Source organism: Aythya ferina, assembly GCF_964211825.1.
Source record: "Aythya ferina genome assembly, chromosome: 1".
NCBI classification, from domain to species: domain Eukaryota; kingdom Metazoa; phylum Chordata; class Aves; order Anseriformes; family Anatidae; genus Aythya; species Aythya ferina.
In genome coordinates, this window is record NC_140296.1 from 69,064,186 (window position 1) to 69,071,314 (window position 7,129).

Sequence of the window (7,129 nt, forward strand, 5' to 3'; positions counted from 1 at the left end):
ATGCTCCTAACAGAAATTTATAGATTTTAAATCCAGAAAGGACATTGTGAATGTGTAATATGACCTCTTGCTTAACACAACCCATAGACTTTTACTTAGAAATTCGCACAAAGTCCACACTAACTAAACCCAGTCATTTTGACAATATAGTTGGTCTCACTTCAACAACTCAAGACTTCAAGAGAAAAGAAGTCTTCCCCCCCCCCCCCAGTGTGTAACTACTTTAAACATTACAAGATTTTGCCCTATTTCTATCGTGATTTTGTCGTAACTGTAATACACCTCTGTGTCTGATCCATAAAGAGTCTTTTCACATCCAAGCTCTTCTCTCTGCTGATCATCTCATGCCTATAGACAAATGCTCTTCTCCTTAATCCTGCAGACTAACAAGAATGAGCTTCCTTGTGTTTGATGAAAAGCTGGGTTTTACAGAACCTGAATCATTCTTGTTGCTGTGGCTGGATTTTCATTCTTTTTATCAATTAATTAGTTTAATGTTTATCTGGTGTTTCAGCATCTTTTTCTCTTCCAGACGAAGTATTCTTTTCTCTTTTGGTTCAAATGGTTGAAAAATATGTAGGGTATGTTTTGTGGGCATATACATCTTCCTTGAGAAAAGGAAGATGTATATTACTGGCTAGTAGATCTTCATTTCACCAAGCCTTTTTCTTTTTTTTTTTTTTGCCTGCACAGGAATAAGTCCTTCATAACTGAAGAACTGAGATGGGTAAATAATAAAGCAAAGATGTGCAGGACCACATGCAAGGGAGGGTCTTCCACTTCTGGTCGCAGGAGCTGCCTGTAACCCATACAAAACCCACATTTCCACAGTGCATTTATTTTTCAGATATCTTCATTTCCTGGTCTCACAAGCAGGTAGAGGTTGTCATTGGGTTCAGAGGGAAGAATTCATTGTTCCACTGTGTTTGGTGGCTGGTACGTCAAATTTAGGTGGAAGGGCTTGAAGGGCCTCTATCTGCTTCTGTAGCATACTTGAAATTAACAGGACTAGTTTCTTTACAGGTGGGTATTATTTTTGGCACATGATGGAGTTGTAGAGCTACTTGCCATGTTATGGATGGCCCAAACTAAAACACTATATTCCCACCGGGAAAATTCATGTCAACTAGCTGATCTAAAATTTGTTATATAAAACTGATGTGAACAAAACAACAGATTTAAGCAGCTTCAGACTTTGTGGATATTTGGATCAAATTTGACATTTATGGTTGAGATGCTTCATTGACAGCAAAGGAAGATGCAGAAGTGTTTGATCCTCAGCACAAGCTTATTTGTCACAGCCATAAGAATGAATGTTGTGTTTCAGGGGATGCCTTTTGCAAGAGTGCTGGGAGTTGATTTCTGTGTAAATAACTAACCCTTTCTCACCAGAAAACATTGTCACCATCATATGTTGGTATACATCTAATTAAACATATCCTGAAAGTGAGAGTTCAGCAGGGTGCAAGCACCTGCCATTATATGGTACACCTCACCCCGTGTTTTGAGGTGTTAGAATAAAAAAGCAGATTAGGAAAGACAGTTCAATGACAATGAGTTTAGAGTGAAGAGGAGCACAAAGCAGAGTCCTGCCAGCACTTTGTGGAAACCAGCAGAAACCTTGAGCAGCCCAGAGCTTTTCCTTCAAGGATTTCCTTTGGTGCCCAACCAAGAGGCATTCTTTACATTATTGTTTTAGCTTTTCTACTCTCTTTCACTTCCTCCATCTCCTTGCTAGCCTTTGAAACTAGCTGCTGGTATGTAAGAAAAGGATATCTCCTGTTTTTGAAATAATCACTGGCAGGATGAATATTCTGTATTGTCTCTGAGCTTACTTCACCTTTCTGAAGGAACAGGTTTCCTCCAGCTTTTCTTTTCAGATGTTGGTGATATTTTTTCTTGTGACTGTATGTATTATTTTTTACTGTTAATAAGTGACAAGCAAATGTCATTTAGCTGTACAGCAGCTTTACAGAATGTCATGTTTTTATACTAGATTGTCATATTTTTATTGGGGATGAGCAGGCTATTACTCCGCTAGAAATCACAGTGATTTCATTTGGACCCCTTGTAGAGTGGCCACGCTGACAGCTCATTCTCCTCTTTGCTCCCACGAAGGCAATTTTTGTCATGAATGAGGACCTTTTGATCTCCAGCATCTCACCCCTGGTAAAACAGCAATGTCACCAAAACTAGCAGGATGAGGGTTTGAGCTTTTGTTGGAGCATTAAGCAGGCCATTGTTTCACATTTCCTACTTGGTTCCCTTAAAAAATGCATTTGATCTAACTCCATTGCTGGTAGTCCAGAAATAAAACAATTCCTTGGGGCATGAATGCTATTCAGACAAAATAATACCAATATTTGTCTGCTTTCCCTCCCTGGTATCCAGCGTCTTTGCCAGCTCGTTTTTACTCACAGAGGAAATAACCTTTTTCTGGAATTCAGATTTTCCTGACTTCTTAGAAACAGGGAGTTTAAAGCATTCCGAGTAATCTTTCCCTTTGAAACCTTCTTAAAATAGTCTTTTAAATATCTGCCACTTTTGAAAGGTTTAAGTTCCCTGGGGGTGTAATTCTGCTGACATTGATGGCATCTGCCAGCAGAAACTCTGGTTCTGCAGTTTCTTCAGGGAGCTGCACTGCCCTTTGTTTGGCAAGGAAAGCTCGTGACGTGGGTCCAAACCCAGCCACGAGTGTCTTCTGCTCTGCTTTTCTCAGGCTGTGCCCAGCATTCAGGCAGGTCTGATGCTGATCTGACAGGGGCTCAGCACTCCACTTACCTGGGTCGTCACTCACACAGGAGGGCGAGGGCAGTCCTCACACACATTCAGTGAGGACAAAGAGGAGTATTTGATCATGTACCTGTGGCACCAGCCCTTCCAAGAAAATGACTATAAATCACAAAGCAAAGCTCCCCGGTGTTAGCAGCAGAGAGGTAAAAGGCTCATAATTCTTACGGAACAAATCACATGCAAGTGAGTCATTTGTAATTGCTTTATAAAAATAGTGAATAAACGCTGTCCTATTCTGTACTTGATTAAGCACGTGTATAACTTTAGTCAAAAGAACCTGTCTTGTGAGCATAAAGTTGCAGGAATAAGGCTCAGTGAGAAGAGCACCTTGCGGAAAATATGAATCCCAGAGCCAGAAATGTCTTTGGGAGATGCAGTTCTCTTCTAAAGCACATCTGCCAGAGAAAGATTTGCTTCTGTGCAGAGAGAAGCTTGTGCTTGTGATTTTCATCTATCGTTGTGTAAATAAAACTGGCTCCCAAGTAAGGATGGTAGAAGCAGGGATTTCACCCATCTAAAATTGATTTTTTTTTTTTTCATACCATATTTTTTTATCTACCTGGATACTAGATTAGAAAGATAGGTCAACTGTGTTTTCTCTTTGAATAGTTACATTTTTGCTCATAATCCAGTTTTCTCCCGGCAGTAAAGGTATCAGCTAAACTCTGAATAGAAAATAAAGCCAAGGCAAACACTTCGATGCAACACACTAGAAGTGCAAAACTCATGCCATGACGACGTTTCACAATCTTCTTGTTTTTTTTAAAGGTAAATGCTAACAGTTTGCTACCAGGGCAGTTCGCCATCTCTAAAGCCCAATTCAGTTCAAAGAATGTTTTTCTTTTATACACATATGGATAAAAATAAACACAAATGTATGATTTTGTGCTGAAAAGTATTTTCTTCAAGGGGTATTTCCTGAGAGCACCATGCAATCTGAAGCCCACCCACCTATGGCTCTCCTACTGATCAGTGAGAAAATTCAGCACTCTCCCAATCAATACTTGAAGAGCCTGCATGGGAAAAGAAAGCCTCAGAAAGAACTTGTAAAGTGGAGCATGGTGTGTTAATGTGGTGGTTAACAAGTCCATCAACGCAGCCCTGTTGGGGGCTGTCTCTCAACCCTGTTTTAGAAAGGCTTCATCTCATCCACTTGCCTGGCTCCCCTGCCAATCCCCTATGGGCAGAGGTCTGCCTGCTGCATTTATGAACTCCAGCCCTGTTGGCTTTTAGTCCTCCCTGACCCTACAGACCTGCTGGGATCCAAACGTGGACATGTAAGTCTACGCGCACAAGGTGTCCCCTGCAAGAGTGGCAGCTCTGCTTGTTGTTAATACCTTGTTAGTATTTTGTCAAGGCAGTCCAGGGACTGTCCAGAGCACCCTGAAAGAGATGTCTACATCTGCTCTTCAGACCTACATGAAAACAACTAAATTTAGGTGTCATCTGTGAGGTACGCCCCAGCTGTGGTGGCACTGGTAGAGGGACAGGCTGCTAGCACTGATCCTCCTGCTCCCAGTCCAGGGATGTGGGGGCTGTCCCCTCCCAGCAGAGCTGGTGGACCTCTGAGTTCCCAGAGGGATGGACATCTTCAGGGGGTCTGAGCTCTCCCGCTGCTGGCAATTGCAACATCAGAATGCCTCTGGGTACTTTTCCAACATATACATTTGTATGTCGAGTGTATGCTCAAAGCTGTTTCTGGCAAATAGGCACCCTGAATGGTGCAGGTGTCCTGCTGTTGTTTAAAGGATAAGAGCAAATCATAAGCTAATTTGATACTCAATATACTAGGGGTTCATAAATTTAAGAGTATTAAAGGAGTTTTTTAATCAACCCTTTGCTGAAGAACATTGGGCCCAGGCCTATCTCAGCTAACGGCGGGGGATATCCAAAAGGAATGAACTTTGTAGGCCAGGTCTGGTAAAACAAAGCAGTTTTGCAGGCTGGGTAAGTCCATTTGGGACTATGACAGCACTGGTACCAGACAAAAATTCAGGTTCCTCACCTGCTGTCAGGGCTGTCAGATCGTGTCTCACCAGGCTTCTGTGCATGCTTCTGCAGCTATTGTAGGCTATGGCTTGCCCAAAAAAAAAGCACAGGTAATCCTCCTGTGCTCAGGGGCTCAAAGGCAATCCTGTACTGTACTGGGTAAGGAGCCCAAGTGCACTAATAAGAGAAGAAGGCTGACTGTTGACAACAGGGACAACATGTGCATGCATTGCATACCTGTGAGTTTTACTAGAGTACTCCTCCATAAATTTGTCTTCTTTGCTGGTGCAGGAACAAAAAAAAATGAAGTTCTCATAGCAACTCAAACATGACAATTTGATTAGAGGCGTAATGTGTTTTTAGTATAAACCATGGCCTTAAAATAAAAGAGCAATGTTTCACCACTGGATGGCAGAATCTTCCTCTGGTCTAACAATGTAATAGCAGGACTATTTGCTAAAATTAGAGCAAAATTGGAACTGTCATACTCAATCCAGTGTCTGATCAAATTGGAAGGATCTACTAAAAATGTAATTGCAGAGGCAAAAATTATATTTTTTAGAAACTCCTTTCTGTCTATGACATCTGACCTTTTAATGTCTGTCCTGAATACATGAACTTCAGGGCCTTTGTTCTTCTGCAGATTTGTCAATGTCCCCAAATATTGTCCACTTTGTCAATGTGTCAATGCTCATGCCTGCACTTAGTATTTTTTCTTGAATCTCATTTTGTGTCACAGAACTATAGAAATCACAACATGCTTGGGAAATGTGTTTAGAAAGATGCTGTAGTTAGCAATACTATATAATCCCTTAAAAATACAAAAATAATACTAGTTACTGACGTTAAAGCTCAGGAAATATAGTGCTTGGGCCAGAAATGACAATATTTTTAAAGATGAGTATATATTAAATTTCTGTTAAGAGGATGTGGTGTTTTGAAATCGTTGTTGGAACTTTTCAGGAACTATTTTTAAATAGAGAAGAATTCAAGTTCAGAACCACTTTATCTCCTTTTACATGTGGTATATACTGAGCAACTTCATTACTGTATCTGAGCAAAAGGAGAAGAAGGAAATGAGGTAAGCCTTCACCACTGCCAATCAGGAAGACAAACTTTGTTCTTAACCTCAGAGGGTTTGTTATTAGTTTCCATCAAGCAGACAGAGACTATTAGTTTGCATTAGCAGCGACCGTTAACTAGTTGTGATCATTGTTAAGAACCCCAGTCTCTGATTCTTTTCTGAGACATACATCCATGGTTTGTATATCCACATTCAAAATGAATGTATATCCACATTCAAAATGAATGTGGATATACACATGAGGAGCATTCAAAATGAAGCAAATCTTGTGTGACTTGGCAATCATTGTTTTAACAGCACATTTTTTAAATGTTCAAAAGGAAAACTTTCTCAAAATGATTGACTTTCATGTGGAAAACAAGAAGTTTGCAGTTAGAACAGAAAAGACAAAAGCTATGGTGGGACATAAAAAAGTTGTTTTAGTGTATGCGATGCCCATGTTATGTTTTTGACTTCTGCAGTATCCTGTAGCAATGAGGTCAATTAATTCATTATATACTTTGTTCAGAGTATGTCTTTAGAAGTCTTTGTTAATGTTATTTTTACCCTCTCTTTCCAGGTCATTTCTGAATAGTTTAAGCTACACCTTTTTGTTGAGATGATTTTAGCCTGAAAGAACCAAAATAGCATTTAGACTGATAGGAACTGAAATACGCTTTTTATCTCAGCAACAAAACATACAGGCTATGATAGAAGAAGCAAAAGAGAAAGCGAACAGGGCATTATGAGGGAAAACAAACCAGACATCGTGCAGACATTTTCAGAAGGCTGGAGGATGCCACTTTGGTTGTGATGAGTTGAACATCTTCCCACATCTTAGCAGGTGCTGTTAAGGAAGGCCTGAGTAGGCAGGATCAGCTCATGTGGGCAAACCCTAGTGAGGGGTGGGGAGCTGCTTGCTCTCCTGCCTCTCCAATTACCACTCAGGACACTATTACAATTTATATTGATTGAAATAACCCCCTAGTTATGTAGGATGAGACCCCATCTCCCCTCCACGCAAAGCAGCTCTCTTGGCATGGTCTCCAAAGAGCATCTTAACCCTGAAAACTGCGGAGCTGCATTTCCTCTGCACAGTGCTCATCAAAGTGTGCTAGAGGGTAAGAGGGCCTCAAGAACATCAGGATTATAATTAAACAGGAACTTACAGTAACTAGACCTAAGTGGCTTGAACAACATTTTTACTGCTGATAAAGCCAGACAATCCTCTGTGTTCCCTTCTGTCCTGAATAGAACACAACTTCGTATTTGTATTTGCATTTA